The 17,146-nt window shown below is 41.7% G+C and overlaps 1 protein-coding gene across 1 annotated transcript in view; it reads left to right on the top strand.

Annotated features, from left to right (window-relative positions):
- MECOM (MDS1 and EVI1 complex locus) overlaps window positions 1–17,146 on the top strand; it is a 333,598-nt gene that overhangs the window by 176,554 nt on the left and 139,898 nt on the right. The gene's annotated exons all lie outside the window — the stretch shown is intronic.

Genomic DNA, 17,146 nt, shown 5'->3' on the forward strand with positions numbered 1-17,146 from the left:
ATATCTTTGATTAGGAGGAACCTCAATGAGACACAGATAAACTGCAAACAAAGATTTCTGCAGCTCGGGGAATTTGACCCAGAAGCTTATTTATCTGTGGATGTGTCTGTTCATATCTGCTGCTCCTACAGTCAGGAATTTTCCCCTGCAAATTGGTGCTAACAAATGCAGTTGCCCTGTTTGCACAAACCTGTGCATTTATCCAGATGTTGGAAACACATTTTTCTTTTAACAGCGTGTCAATGAATTATTATGATGTATTTTGACATAGTGGGGAAGGAGAATTGTTTCTTATATGAAACAATTGGGAGAGGAAAAATAAAACCCCTGCTGCCTTCAGGATTTTTACGATAGCCAGCTACTGCTGAACTTGAGCTTGGGTTTGTTCCACTGGTTTGTTCCTGGGGCTCACTGCAGCAATGGGTTTCTGCATTTACTCTCCATTCCTGGATGTACTGTCAGTGCAGCCTTAGTGGAGATTCAGATCCTTCTCTGGTCAGATACTCCTGCCCTCAAAAGATCCTGCAATATTCTCTCAGCAGCAGAGCTCAGCCCACACTGCACTGAGGGGATGATGACTGTGAAAACAGGGCAGAAAGAACTTAGGCATGAAACTGGGTCCAAAACCCAGATTCTTTGGACTTCTGTTTACATGTGAGAAAGGAGAAAATTATTTACAAAGACCAGAGCAGCACCTGCTGAGAATGCTGACAGCTGATCCTATACCTGGGCTAAACAATGAAAGGTAAATGATGGAAAAAATAGTTGGAGGATCCTGGTTTGGAGCTGGTCCTTGCTCCAAAGGTGCTGTGAAGGCAGCAGGTGTTGGCCTGCAGAACATTCCTCTCAGGGGCTGCAGGCACCTTTGCACCAGCCAACATCCTCCAGAGACCATCAGTGCACCTTCCCTTCTTCAGGAGCTGCTGCAGCTGCCTGGAAACCTGACTGAGAGCCAGGAAAGCTGATAATTAATAAAAAGGTTCTGGATGATGCAATGTGCCTGTTTGCTGCTTTATCTCTCTACAAGCCTGGGGTGAAGGTGGTGGCTGGTCAAGCAAGTGCAGGTTGCCACTGTCTCTGTGTCTGAGCTCAGCAAAATGATGGTGCTTAAAGGAACTTGAAGCAATTTTTAATTCTGCTCATTCTGCTCTTGAGACTAGATACTTATTTTGATACCTTACAGCATTTCTCTTCCCCCCCCGCCTCAGACTGCAGTAACCTTTTCATGTTTGGAGAGTTTCTCATAAGGCTACACTTCCAACACTAATTTTTTTCAAATTTTCCCTTTCTTGATTGTCCTAAATTGCATAAATTTAGAGATTAGGAAGAATGCAAAAATCTTCTTATAGAAGATAGAACCATAATGGAAAATATGGGTTATGTTGGAGTCCTACCAACCTTGATTGTGTCCTTTTTAGATGCATTTTAAACCATCTCTACAGTTTCTGTAAATTACATGCACAATATGGGCGTGTGAATACATTAAATATGCTTTCATAGGTTCGCCTGTCATATCATAAAAGCAGTAATAAAATACTGAGAGTATATTGTACTTATTAATGTACATTTGTAATATACAATCATTAATCACGAAATACTAATAATGGACTTTTTTTATTGTGTTGAGGCAAAACTTGCCAGCTCTGGCTGTTATGGTTGACTTTACAACTACCTGCCTGTCAGCTTTAAACTCGGTGGAGGGAATATTTCATGGGGAAAATGCAAGGTCCCTAAAACATCTGGTTGTAAACCTGCAGTAGGGTCTGAAGCATTAATAAAGCTTGTGATGGATGAGTCACGTGAAGCTTCCTTTACCAAAAAGCTGTTGCATTTCAGGCTCATTATTCTCTAATAATAGACTTTCAGGACCTGGACAATAGCTGGAGCTTTCCCCTTATTCTTGGGAGATAAATGGCAGTGCTGGGCAGGGCACAGCTCTGCTCTGGGACACAGGAGATGTCCTGCTTTCCCAGCCCCACTGGATGAGAGTGTCCTCATCCCTACATTCATAGCATGGCCCTTCTCAGGTCCAGGTGAGACTGAGAGTCTACAGGAGCAGAAATCCCTCCTCCAGCTCCTCCCATACCTGCCTACCCTTCTCATCTGCTAAAGGCTTCCCTCTGTAAGAGGTCACAGACCTGCCCTACAACTTGGTGGTTGCTGCCTGTACAGAAGATTTTGCCTCTGTTTCATCCTCAAGGAATACCACAGTGCTGGAAGGTGGATGAGGATTTTCTCTTGGGTGCTACCAAGCCTCTGCTGACTCTGGTGGGATCAATAACCAGAGCTGTGGGCTTTGGGTTTGCCTCTGGAATGGTGCAGTTAAGCTGCCTTATTAATTCAGATACCATTTCTCTCCAAATGGACTTTGATTCACAGGATTTTTGTCTGTGTGAGAATCAGATTCTGTGAAAACACCTCAAAGAACCCATTTACAACCAGGTGTAGAGTTTTCCCACAGTCATATGTTTCCTATGTTAATTTATGTGGTGACCTTGGAGCCATCTAAATCCTGTGCACATCTCACTTGCTCACTGCTGCTTTTTTTTTGATGAATCAGAAGTAAAATCAAAAGCCTCTTTGAGGATTACTGAAAAGGAATTCCACATGTGTTACTGTGTGTGCACAGCCCATTTATTTTGGAGCCCAAACTCACTAAAATCGAATGAACATAATCTGAATGTGCTTTTAAAAGATTAAAACCCCAAAAGATGAAACTGGAAAGCCTTTTGAGTTTTATAAGAGATAAACAACTTATGTGGTCCAGCATGTGCATTTTCAGACCAGCCTTGTTCGAGCAGATTTTCAGTATAATAAGAGGGAGCTGGAGTTTCATTATGGAATGTGGACCTCAAGAAGATATAGCTGTCCAATCTTTAAAAAAAGTCTGTTCTCAATACCATCTTTCTAGGAGGAAAATTATCTCTTCTTCCCCAAGTCATCTGCCAACAGGTTTTTAACTTTTTATCCTCTTTCTGGGCCAGTGCACAACATCCTTGATTTCCACTAATAAATGGATCTTGACAGCTCGATTCCACCAGTCTCTATTTAAAAGAGGTGTTTTGGCCTCAAAATCACTCGGAAAACTCCAGAAATTATCTTGTAGATTTGAATTCTGCTCAGGTCTTCTGTAAATACTACAGAGCCAGCAGCTGCAAAGACACTCTCACTTCTTTTATTAGGGGAGTGAGCCCTGCCTCTCATCATGTTCCCTGTCCTTATCTTAACAACTGCCCAGTAAATTTAAAAATTGAGGAAAGTGCTCTAGTGACAGACTTAAAGACTGACTCCTCTGTCCTCAAACAGATACAAATCAAGGTCATAACCTTTCCCTTGTGCTCTTCTGAAGGTGTTTAAAATTTGGTTTTCTCTTGCTTGCCTTAAATCACCTCTTCTCTAAGGGGTTTTTCATTCAGTGCAGATGTGTCACTGGGATGGACTGAACTAGCAGAGAGAGTTAGAAATATTTCACCCAAAGATAGTACTCATCATTTCCTATGTAGTTTGTAAATTATTTGTAGAAAATAAAGTTGACAATTTCAGACTATACTATGTATAATCTGTGTATTATGCATCATTCCTGTAGAACAAGGGAAACATTAATGTTCTGTATCTGTCTCTCTTTTTTGTGTATTTGGGCAAGTACAGTGATTTTTACATCCTGAGATCAGTAATGTGGCAGGAAAAACAGCTGAAAAATTTGTAAACCATCACACAGCATTCACTGTGCACCAAAAGCTGTAGCTATTTCTTCCTTTGTGTTTGTTTTTATGTGTGTAAGTGTACTTAAATACGTAGGAAGCATATATTTCACAAACTTTTCTCCATGTGGCTGGAAGCACTCTCTTTCATGCCTGTGGTGAGTGAATCAGTCTGTGCTTTGCAGAGGGACTGGCTGTGGCAGCATCCTGACAGAGCTACCTGGGGTTCTTTGGAGATGGCTTTAGGACCATTTGCAGACTCTGTACTTCTGTTTTGCAGGCTCATTAGCTTTCATGGCTTGATTTCAGTGGTGTGTCTACATGACATTTATTTGCTTTATGAATTGAGGTTTTAATTCACTTATTTTGCTTTTAGCGAGTGAGTGGATCCATGCTGTAAAGTTTTAAGACTTGCTCTTGAAACACTATCTTCTTGGCTAATAAACTGAGATGATGACAAGATCTGTAGTGAATATTCAAATAAATGTGATTACTTCATTTTGTGTCAACAGAGAAGGTGAAAAGTGCAGCTCAACTGGCTGGGTAAGATTGGAAGGAGGGGCTGGGAAAAAACAAGAGACAACAAAGAGATAGTTTGTAAGATTTAGTGGCTTTTTTTCAGCAGGGGTGTTGAGAAGTCAGCGTTGCAAAGTTCAGCAGGGTCAAACAAAGTGCAGAAACTTTCTTATATTCATTGAGAAAAAGCTTGATACTTGCTTCCAAAATGCAAATGATAAGAAAAAATTAGATGGACAGATGATGTGCTACTTTTACCTAGTTTAAACAGGCTGAAGCTTGTACTGAGCATACATTATCTTTTTTATATCAGAAGGTAGAAAGTCCACATTGTCTTTCACAAACCATAACTGTGATAAGATGGTCTTTCGGGAAGTCATAAAAGACCAGTAGACCAGTGGTGGTGCTTCCTGGCTGGAAGATTGACTGATCCAGAAAGGCGAACTTATCTAAACGAACATTTTGACCTTTGCGTGTGTTAATAATAAAATGATAATTTCCAAATGCAGATTGGACAAAACTTGGCCTGGATTATTTGCATGCAGGCCATCAGCTTTGCAGCAGACACTTTGAATTTGCTTGTCTGGCACGGGGAATGCAGCCACCTCCAGGAAGGTGTTCCTGGGAAAGGTGCGCCAGTGTTTGTTTTATCTGTACATGGTATCAAATGATTTCCAACTAAAGCGGTGATGCTGTTGATGTGGAGCAATAAGGTGTTGTTTACACAGACAAAACCTTTGTCTCAGATGAAAATGACAATGTAGGTCTGTTCCACTAACCTTTGCTTTGATTCCAGAGCGTCCTTGGGAGCGTCTCTATCAGAACTCCGTATGCTGACTCATCCTGGGTCATAATCTTGCTCAATACCTGGGAAAGCATATTCTCTGGAAGTAACAGTGTTTGTGGCAGTGTTACATATGTGAGACCATCCCAGCATTATGGAGTTTTCTGTTTAATAACTTCACATTATGGTTGGAGAGATGGGCCACCTGCTCTATAAAAAAACTGGGTTTTCGCCACCCTCACCTACCCTTGAAAATCTGCTTTTGGAACCCAAAATAGAGGTGGTTAAGCTTTAGTAGCAGCATTTTCTACAAACAAAGGTGTCTTGCTCCTAACATAGACAGTGGAAATATTCTCAATGATATCAAAAAGTCTGAAAGGAACAGCTAATTGTAGGAAGATGGTATATTACCAGTAAAGAACATTATTATTCATATAGAGAAAATACTGCAACCAGTTCAACAGATTGATACTTATAATGGATAATTGTCTTCCCCCAGTAATTTTGCATAGAGAGATGTAGCTCAATCAGGGAATAATTTTTCCTCCATCCCGTACTCTTGATTTCTTTTTGGAGGGATTCATCACTGTGGACTTGCAGAGGCTTTTGAGGGTGAAAAAGGAGGTTGATCCAAGGGACTAAGTTCCCTCTCTCCTGCAGGTCCCTGTACCTGTTGGATTTTCTGTGCATGTGTGTCGTCTCCCAGTCTAAAACTAATTCTTGCCTGTCTTTCTGGGTGCTACATTGCTAAAATCTTTGGTATCTTTACAGAGATCTAAAATCTTCATGTTCACTCTCTAGATGTACATCTTAATTTCTCTGATCTCCCACTGTAGGAATGTACACAACCTCACCTTCCAAACCTTGATCTGAGACCATTTCCTCCAGACACACGATGTAAAGGGGTTTTAAAACAGTTGTCCAACCTGCAAATCAGTTGATGAGATTTGTTATCAAATTTATTTGGAAAAATATTTCTCTGGCTTCAGGCTACATGTGGAGGGTGTTATCTTGGAAAGAGGCATTGTCAGAAAGTCATAAGCAAGAGAATATAGAAGGTTACTGTTAATAAAAGCTGTCATGAACTGCTGGCTGCAGTGGTTGATGACCAACATAATAAACTCCTCTCTTCTTCCTCTCCTGGGGAAAAGCTAATTTGTGATATCAGTGCTGCTGTGTTGAACTGTTATTCTCCTGGGATCTGTGATGGCCCTGGAGAGGGGCACAGCACAGAGGTACTTAGGCAGTATTTAGACATTAAACAGAATATAGTCTGTTCTGATGGCAGTTGATAGAGGACTTACCCTTAAAAGTATTTTTATACCACGGTGATTATGCTTTGAACTTGCCAAGTGTACTTAGAGAAGGGATGATATTAAGTAGATTGAGAAAAGAATGCAAGGAAACATTATAGTCCAGAAAGCAGATAGCTGCCTTGAGCAGGAGAGAGGCTTGTAATGTCGAGTGAGAGCTTCTTGTGGAAATAAGAGCAGTGTTTGGTTTACAGAATCTTCCAAACAACACCGATGATTCAGGGTAACTGCTTCTTTTTCCAGTCTGTTAATTCCACTTAAGAAAGGAGAGGGACTGACCAAGAAGGCACTGAACACCAGAGAGGGGTTTGCATTGTTTCATCTTTTAAAATTTCTTAAAGCAACTGTTACTTTTCTTCTTGTGAAATAAAATTATCACAACATGTGTTAAGGTGAGAAGCAGACAGTCTGTTGGTTAATATATACTTTAAGACTGGAATACAAGAATTTTTATTTCCATTTATGCTTTTGAAATTTAATCTTTGATATTTATTATCATTTTACCTATAAAAATAAGATTTCCTCGAGATCTTGTTGTTTGATCACAGTGCATCTGTTTCCTCCATATCCTCATTTCTGAAGCCTCTCGTGGGACTCTTATGAATGGGAAAGTTGTCTAGGGCATGAATAAGCTCCAAAGATTCAGTTTGAGCTCTCTTTGGGCAGATCACTAAGGGTTTGATGGTCTACCTGAAATAACTTACTGAATCTGCAAAATTGCATTGCCAATTGAGTAATGGAGAGAAAGAGTAAATTAATTTGCCACTGAGTCTATTCAAAGGGAAAAGAGAATTATGCCTTAGTTAAACTTCTGCCTTTGATTTTCCCAGTATTTCAGGATTCCATTGTACCTGTATGTGAGGCCCCAGTTCAGCACTGTTATACTGAAGCAAATGAAGACAAGCAACAGGCTTTCTCATGAGATTTTGGGGCTTCCTGGCCCTGTCAGAAATGCTTATACAACTTTTTTTATAGCTTTCTGTCACTTTCTGTCCAAATCTAGGCTGGAGCTAGAGGTGCAAAGCCACTTACTCCAATGGCTGGAATGACACAGAACCACAGTTTAATGAATCAAAAAGCTGGTGGAGGCTGTCATTGGAACAGGCATCCAGGGAAGCCATTGGATCACCATCCCTGGAGGGATTTAAAAGACATGTAGATGTGGCACTTGAGGACATGGTTTAGTGCTGGGCTTGGCAGTGCTGGAGTAACAGTTGGACTCACTGATTTTAGAGGACTTTTCCAATCTTAACAGTTCTATGATTCTTTCTGCTGGGAGCAGTTGTCTTTACAGGTTGTTCCTAAGCTTTTCCTAAAATGGTTACATGAGACTTGATTTTGGCCCAATATAAGGTTTAGTTGGATAGTTAATACTGTAGAACTGCAATACAATAGTAACAATGATACTGCTGCAACAGTGAGAAGTCAGTTGAGTGGTCACTTGGTTTTCCTCTGACAGGTAACAGCTACTGTAGGACCAACTCTAAAATTCCACTTTTCACTTACAATTACTACCCCATCTTGTATTTTTTTATGAGCCCAGCACAGTAATGGAATCTCATAGCTCTGCTGTCTAAACCTGAGTGTTTAGGCTGCTTTTCACATAATCCCTTTTGCTTTTGAATTTGAAAAATCAAAAGGGAAGCTGGAAATGCTATTCCTTACTCTAAAACAACAATTCCAGGGGAATTTTTGTTCTGTCTACTGTACAGAATAAATGCTTTTGAATCAGGGTCTTGTTCTGCCCATTTACAAACAAGCAAAATGAACCATCGTTTTTAACAGTATTGAGTAATTCTAAACACAGGGTGATTATTTCTGCAGTTTATTTTTTCACCACATGAAAGTTAAGGGTTAACAGTTCCCCTGCATATAACTGACAGTGGTAATATTCTCTCTAGTCCAAAGCGGAAGAAGAGGGGAGTTGCTTGTTGTTATAAAAGCAGGGAATTTCTGGATCTTAGTAAAATAAACCAGGACTTTGTTTCTTGAGGTAATTATTCTCTGGAGAGAGAATAGGAAAGATGGAGGCAATTAGGAGTGACCTTGCATCACTGGATTGTTGAGAACTTCTGGATCAGTGGCTGATATTTTCATAATTGCATTTAAGCAAAGCTTTTTTAAGCTGTTCTTGCCACCACTAGAGAAAACAGAGAATTTAATGGCTGGTTTGAATCCTGCTGACATTAAGGGTCTCACCATGTGCTTGTGTGGGGTGACGTGGGGAGCACAGGAACAGCTCCCAGGGCACAGGGGGCACACAGTTGCTCCACAGGGAGGAGGAGACTGAGCTCCTGCACAGTCCTAGCCTGCATGGGTGAGGGTGTTTTTGGGTGCTTATCCCCCCCCAGGCTCTGCTGAGGCAAAGCCATGCAGGTCATTATGTCCCTGGGGTGGCCAGAGTCACCCCAATTACTGAAACAGCCAGGAGAAACAAACCTGGGAACACTTTTCTGTAACCTCCACCTAACCCCTTTTAAGTAGAGATTTGAGTTCTGGTGGGGGTTTTTTGGGTTTGTTTTTTTTTTTTTCTTCTGAAAACTGTCTTTTGAGTGTTATCATTTAAAAAGTGTGTTTAACTTTTATGTGTGAAGTTGGCAATGAATTACTATAAAGCAAATAAAACTGTCCTAGCAGCCTGAAAGTGGTGATATAGCAGATAGCATTCACACCCTCATCTTTGTGTTCCCTTCCTTCAAGGATATCAGTAGGCAAACAAGGCTGAGTCTCTAATATGTTTAATAAAGGAGCAATTTCTTAAGTTTCCTGACCCTGCTGTGGGAAAGGTAACGCGCTTGTCCCATTGCTCTGCTCCAGACTGATCCCCTGGGTATGGTGGTCTGAGGTCCCCAAGAGCCAGATTGTGGCTCAAATCTTCTCCCTGGACCACTAATTTGGCAGCTTTTTTCTGACTGGTGAATAAAGTGTCCAAAATAACAAGCAAGTCGTAGCCCAGTGGTACGAGCAGCTTCAGCAACACAGATGTACCTTTCTGTGTTTCTCAACTACTGTCACTTTTGTAACCTGATATCACCAGAGCCCAGCAGAGTCACATGAAAACTGTGTCCCTGGATGGCAGATGCGTGTAAGGACCTATCTCTGCATCGCATTCCACTGCTGAGGAGGTTACTGTGCAAAAAGGCATGCAAATTTTTTTCATAGCTTTCATGTTGTTTGGTTTGTTTGATGTTCTTCTAGCTCTGGCAGACTGCAGAAAATTGTTTTCTCTCATAGAGGCCACCACCTTTTGAATGATATAAAGGAGTTGCTCTGTTCTTCTGGGTTGTTTTTCTGCTATATATTTACTTAACAATCTCATTTTCTGGGGAGTTGTTGAAAGAACAGGAGTTTGTAAATTATACAACACTAAGCAGTGGATACTGTCCATGGCTTTGAGCCCAGACACTGTCAAATGCTTCTCCTGATTCTGGCTGGTTTGAGAAAATCATTGCAAATTACAGAAGTATCAACATTTTTTTATTATTATTTAAATATTTTGTTTCTTTGTTTTTGCCTGGTATATTCTTACTTGTCTCCATAGCTGGCAACTGGTTTCCAGGAGGGATTGGAACTGTGTTTTTGCACATATGGAACTGAACATCTGTGGTCTCAATTATTGAAAAATTAGAAAGTTCAAAAATAAAAACAAAATGAATGTTAGATCTCCAAGTTCACTCTCTTGCTATTTGTTTTCTTTGTGCATTAGAAGTAAAAATGCCTTCTGTCATAATAATAATAATTCTCCCCACTATTATCCCGGGATCTCAAATTACTGGATACACATAAAAGTGTTATGTTTTCTAACACGCTCACGAAATTAAGTCTTAACCCCCCCTTCCCATTTTCCAGATGGGAAAACTACACTACAGAAATGAACTTAAAGCCGTACAGACACTTCCAGAGAAACTGGAAAGAAAGCCACTACCCTTCTCTCCTCCCCATTAGCCACAGGATGGGGTTCTTCCCTCCCAGCTCCGGGTGTGAGCAGAACTGGGAGCAGGGCTGTGGTGCCCTGGGGAGCACTGGGTCATGGATGTGTGGCTCCAGCGTGGATGTGGGTGACAGGACCCTGCCCCTGGAACAGGGTGAGCTGGCACAGGGCTGTGTCTGGAGCTGCCTGTGTCATGTTTCCCTGCTGCGGTTCCCTGTGCTTGGATGGCCCGTGGGCTCAGCCCCAGCCTGTGCCATCTGAAGCATCTTCTAAAATCGCTTTGGACATCTCATTATGAATCATTCCTATATCCTATTTCTGAGAACAGAAATCACAACATGGAAGTTAGTCTGTGTTTCAGTAGTTATGGCTGGGCTTGGAGGGAGCAGGAGCCAGCCCAGGCTGTTTGCCCAGGGCTGCACCAGCCCTGTCTGGGGCACGAGCACGTGATTTTGACCTCATTCACCAAACCCAACCTGGACTATCAGTCTGTGCATCCTTGCATTGCCATTTATGAGAATTAATGGTGTTTCTTTCTGTTTAGGTAAACAGTTTATCCATCTTAGATGGAAGGTTTCTCAGCTTTCCACTTGGTTTACATATATATAACTTAAAAGTTCCATTATTGTGCTTGTTGCTGCAGACTCTTCTGAACTGAAGCCATTGTATACATATCCTGAGCTCTTCTTTCACTGTATAACTTTAGAACCATCCATCATTTGTGTGACAAAGATTTTTTTTTTTAATTTTCCTAGGGCAGAGCTGGGAATTTTCCTTCCACTAACTAAATGACATAACTAAATGTAATGTTGCTCTGCCAAAGCTTGCTGATGCACTGAGCACACACCTCTACCTATAGTCATTTAATTGTATAATGATCCTTTCTACCAAACCACTCTAAGTGAAGAGGAGTAAAAAATACAGCAGTGGCAGTGAGAGTACTCATTGAGAAGGAAATTAATTATTTTTTTAGAATAAATAACTTGTGTTTATACATATTACTTTTATAGATCATAAATTAGTTCACACGTTGGCAGAAAAAAAATCCTTACCAGTCAGCTGCTTATAAATATGTTTTACTGAAACAGGGTATTTTTAGGTTTATTTCAGTAAAACTTTTAAGCACGTGCCTAAACAACCTGCTCCAGTCACTGAGTTCAGTGCTGAGCCCAGGCCCACTCTCACTATTCCCGTTGCCTTGCACTGTTACAGGCATTATTTACTCCAGAAAGTTAAATATTAATAAAATCTCTTTCTTTAGGACTAGCTGGGTGCTGAGCCAGCCTGATGGTTCCAGCTCTGGGACAGTGCCTGTGACTTCCTTGTGAGATGGTGACACCAGTCTCGTCTCTCTCCTCCCTTTGCTGCCCACTCACCTGCAAACTGTCCTCCACAAAAAAAACCCCTGCCTTTTCCCCATGGAAATTGTCCACCCACAGGCACAGATCCCAGTTAACATTTCTGGGTGTGACAGTGATGAGGAGCCCCTGGTCCAGGGCTGGGGAGAAACGGGGGCAAGTGCAGAGCTCTGATTAACACCCGGGGCTGGGGCCTGATTAACCTGCCCCTGATTAATGACATCCTGTGTGTGCCTGAGTCACAGCTCCTCTGTGCCTCACATCCTGGCTTGGGGTGCTGAGGACAAACACCTGCCTTGCTGGGCAACTCTGTGATCACCAAGGCTTGGGAGAAATGGCTCGGAGATCCTCAGGAGGAAGCAATCTCACAGATGTGAAGTGTCTTTACTGGTAGCAATAAAACGGGTTTATCATTTCCTCGTGCCGAGTCCGACATGGGCAGAGCACAAAGTCACACTGGTGTTTTTCTAATGACTAAGTGATGCAATTTTTAATAGCCCCATAAAGATATTCTTTCTCATCCACATACAATTACTTTTGCAAAGTGATTGTAACCATACCTGCAACTGATTCCACCTCACTATCAGGTGGTGTAAGGTAACCTTCAATCTCACTTTCTGTTTTTTTAATGTGATTACAGGTAGCAACCAGGAGTTAAGCTCAGATTTCAGTGCATATTCCAACTCAGACCCAAAACTCCACAGACCTAATGTCCTCTCTACTTCATACAAAGCATCCTCAGTCCTGTATTTGGTGTGCAGTGAGGAGATGGTATAATTTGGTTTAAATCATATTTGGAATTTTGTTTAGTTAATCAAATTTAGTCATGGACGCTTGCAGGCCAGTGTTTCAAGGGGATTGCTTTTGTACCTGCTGTTATGAAAGTCAGCAGAAAAATATTGTTCTTGGCTACTGTCCTGATTAACCCAGACATTTTAATGTGTGTTATGATAGGTCATTTGATGGATGGTCACCTGTACCCTGTGATCAGCTCCGAGTTGGCCGCTGGGGCTGAACTTTAGCAGCTAGGTGTCATAATTTCCCATCTTTTGCTTGATTAATGTTTCCTTATGTGATCTAAGGGGAAAGTGTCTGGAGAGATCTCTCTCCATTTACTATCCAGTCTGGATTAGTGGGAAGGAACTACAGGGTCTTTTCAATGAAAAGATTCTGTGAAAAACATAGTGTGGAGAATCTTCGTGTGTTGGTACCTTTCCTCCTGCTTTATAGAAAGTGAGCCTTGCATAGTTTGTGTGCCCAGAACAGCTCTGGCATGTACCTTGGCTTTCCCTGCACATTCAGATAAAAGCCCTTGTGACTGAAATACCACGTGGTGATGCCTGAGCTACTGCAGGTTCTAAAAGGGATTTAGAATGATCCTCTGGGATTTATTTGGGACCAACAGAATATCTATATGAGAGTTTAAAAATTCATAGAAAGGATAATTGTCGTGTTTTGTATTCTTCAATATTACTTTCTATAATTTTAGGGGATCTTAATATTTTTTCATGAACTTCTGCTAGGTGACTTCTTCCTGATTTCCTTGGTATTGGATCATAGAGAACTTTTCCACTCTCCTCTCTCAGGCTCTGGGCGGGAATACAACATCCTCAGGTCGTTTTGCCTTAAACCAGTGGACACTGATGTCACTACCTTCAGCAGTGTGTTCAGAGACTTCTGTTCCTCACTCAAATCTTGTCTTTAATAGTTTCTTAATTTGCACATTGTTATAAAAACTTTTCATAGTCACAAGCTCTCACTGATCACCACTCAATATCACAGATCTCTGCAAATAAAACAGGTATTTGGGCATCCATAAGAAAGCCAAACACTCACATGCAGACCTTTGCAGATCTCAGGTTAGTTGTTGAGGTTTTCATCCATGTCCACCAGAGATGAAACAAGTGGGATAATATCGACAGGAAACATCAGGGTTATAAAAAATGCCAACTGTAGCTTAAAATATGTATGCAAGTCCATTGAGCTTTAAACAATTTGGCTGGAGGCTTTGAATTCAGATCTCAGAGATGCAGTTAAAATCAGGAGTCTAAAGTATTGGGTCATTAAAATGAGAGGGAAAAAAATAAAGCCCTCTTGTAACAGGTGAGCTGAAACAAGAACAAAGGGCCTATAAAAGGAGCCAGGTGAAGCACTGAAGAGATAAGGAATGATCTTCCTGTGTACTTACTGCCATAACTGAAAGGATAATTTTTTTTTTTAATAGGTAGGGCAAGGAATGATACTAAACCCTCTTCCACAAGCACAGTGCTAATCATTTCTTCCTGACCCTGAGAGAATCATCTCCTGCCGTTCGGTAGGTTTGGCTTGAGACTTGAATTACTCTTGTAAATACTTTTAATTTGTTCAAGAGTTTATAGCTCTGCCATAAACATTGCTCCTAAGCTGCTGTTCATCCAGTAAGTTCCTTTACAATATTCCTTAAAAAAGCTGCCAGTATTTTCTTCCTTTGTGAGGATTTGAGGGTTTTGCCACCTGTTTGCATGGCAGAGCTGGTGCACAGATCTGGAGTCAAACTTGCTCTGCACCATACCTGGATGTGAAGGCTTGAGCCCTGACTGCACAAGGACAGTTTGAGTTTCCAGAGCCAATGTGTTCAGTGCTGCAGGTAAGCAAATGCCTGGTTTTAATAAGAAAATAGAGCCTTTTGGGCAGAAATAGTTGGAAGTGTGTAAGCAAAGGACTTTCCAAAGGCACTTTCATTGACAAAAGTGCTGCCCTTTATTGGTCCGATCTCAAGTAGAGTTTTTATTTCCCATTAGTTGCCACCTTGGAGAATCAGGTCCCATCAGGGCACATGGCTGATGACAAGGCCCTTGTGGGCACATGGCAGTGCTGGGTCTCACTGCAGCAGCTGGGAGGAAGCAGGGAAGAAATTCAGGGAGGCAGTTGCTAGGAGGGGAGGCAGCACTGAGAAACCGTTGAAACTTTATTGGCAGTGAAGCAGGGCAGGGTTTGGGAGGGGGGAAGAAAGGCTTCGTGTGATTCATAGGACTGGTCGTATTATCTGTGCCTTCATCTGTGCCTTCATCTGGCCGTGAGAAGAGGTGTGCTGCAGGCTGAAGGGGCAGGCTGTGTGCCACAGTCCTTGAGCTATCTCATATCCTCCTCTGTGAGATCTTGTGACAATTCGTGTTACCGTGAGTCATTGTTTCTTTAAAGCTCATTACTGGCAAGGGCTCCTAGCAAGACACCGAAGTGGCGTTGTGTTATCTATGCTTAACAGGGCTATTAATGTCTGTCACCACTGAAGTGTCATCCAGCAGAAATGTAATTCTGGGTTTCGGGTGCTGAGTCGCAGAGGTATGTTCATCCTTTGTGTCCAGCCAGGCTGAAACTCAGCTCTTTCAAGTGGTGTCTCGGCTTACCACGTTGGTATTAAAAGGTTTTGGTTTCACTCTAATACATGTGTATAATTGTGTCATGGGAAGGGCCAGGAAGGATTGAGGAAAGTTCCTCAGAAATCAGTTCTCAGGCCGTATGAGCACTAATCTTTTCTTAACTAAATCCACCACGGTCATCTCTGCTGCTCCTTTGTTTGATGTTTTATTCCATAGTTCTGGATTACTGGAAAAATAACATGAGCGTCACAAGGCCTGGAGTTTCACAGGCCTCTCTTCCACTACGGGTTTAATGAGAAAAGAGGTCTGTCAGCGTGGCATCATCACATGGATACAGTCAGAACTGGTGCTTGCAGGAGCATGGCATGTCTTCTAGCCTACTCCTAACTTTCTGTTTCCTTCTCTCCTCGCAGCATTTCCTAGCACCCAGTCACTCTGTAACAAATTGCTCGTGGGTTATTGTGTTACGATTCTGCACCTGAATTAGGATTTTCTTAGGCTCCATCCATCAAGCTCTTGATTCCTCCAGAGTATAGGCAGAATAAAATTAGTCTGCCATTGCAGAAGAGGGAGTGCCCTGCACATTTCTCTTCCGAACACGGTCGTTTTAATGGATCCACACACCTCCATCCCTCCTGAGAGTCCCGTGAAGGGGACCACGGCACTTAAGAGGCATCAGCTTCCCAGAACGACCCTGACAGAAGGTCTTGGTCGCAGTGAGGCAGAGTTGGACAGATGCAGCCTGGGAAAGTTTCTGCGTTCTTACCTCTTTTTAATAAACTATAAACTATTTTCACACCTCTGCCTAGACTTCTTTCACACTTCTACCTACATATTTCTCTGCTTTTTACCATCGCCTCTGACACATGCCTCTGAAAACATCTTGGACTGGTCGTAATTCTAGAACGCTGATACTTATCAGCATAACATTTTTTTTTAATTTTTTTTTTTTTAATCTTCTTTGAATCCAGAGCCAATTTTCTTTTATTTTCCTTCTCTCTCTCTCTCTCTTTTTTTTTTTTTTTTTTTTTTTTTAAGGTCTGGTGTGTGGCTGAAGACAATAAACTTGCCCAAATATTTGCTGTCAGAAAAGATATTTCTGGCATTGACTGCCTTTTCACATGTTCACAAAACAGCCTTAAAAAAATTAGTGAGTAGATAACACACATTAATACAGCACTAACCTTTGAATTTACCCTCACCTTTTCTTTTTTTTTGATGTATAGGAATTTTGCCTTCTAAAGCAATTAAAGGTGGGAAAACATGATAAGGCTTTTTTGTCACCCGTAATGTGATATTTTTCTAGCAGAAATCTGGGGCCTTCTGCTAAATCCTTGAGGCGATTGTTCTGGTGGATTTAGAGGTTTCCTTGGTTTGGGGTTAGGATATCGAAGTGCCGTCTACAATAACTTCCTTGTTCTTCTGTAATTTTCCTTTGGCGTGTGTTTGATACCAGCAGGCTTGTCCATTCCCATCTGCTCTGTATTGGTTTTATGCAAATTCTCTCTCATCCCTCTACAAGTCCTTTCAAGTTAAAATATTGCTTCCTCATGCCCGCTTCTATTACTTGTAATTCCTGCACAGTGACCTGTTAGCCACCCATATACTGGGCACAAAAGGCATAATCTGCATGAATCAGATATCTCTTATCTCATCCCTGTTTGCATTATACATTCCCCTCACAATACACTTTTCCACAATGATCATCCATTTAATGCCCAAATACCTGAGGTCTCTTATTTCTGTCCAACATGCTCGTTGCATTACTCATGGCCAACTGATGAGCAGAGAGATAAAAAGACTTGCTGTAGGTGGTGCATGGATCTGTGGCATGGCCAGAAGAGAAAATAGGCTGTTTGAGCCCCGACTCTGTGGTTTAGCTGGGGTTTAACAGTAAAACTCTCCCTCTCAATAAAGTTGGTTTGTTTTGCCTCTCAAAGGCATTGGTTTGTTTTGTGGAGCAAGTTTACTGTGTCCATAAATGTGCAGTAACTGAACATGAAAGAACTGTTATTGTGTGTGAAACTGTCCCACCAGGCACAAGGATGCCTGGAGCCCCCCCCCCCCAGGGTGGTTTCATCCTGATGTTACACTTGTACACAGCTACAAAACCAGGGTCAGGTTAACTGTACAGACTGAGTATAGATAGGCTGGGAAGTGGTTGTCACCAAAATAGAGGAGGAG

This window comes from Pipra filicauda, unplaced genomic scaffold (genome assembly GCF_003945595.2).
Source record: "Pipra filicauda isolate LSUMZ 115617 unplaced genomic scaffold, ASM394559v2 scaffold244_size1468961_pilon, whole genome shotgun sequence".
NCBI lineage: Eukaryota > Metazoa > Chordata > Aves > Passeriformes > Pipridae > Pipra > Pipra filicauda.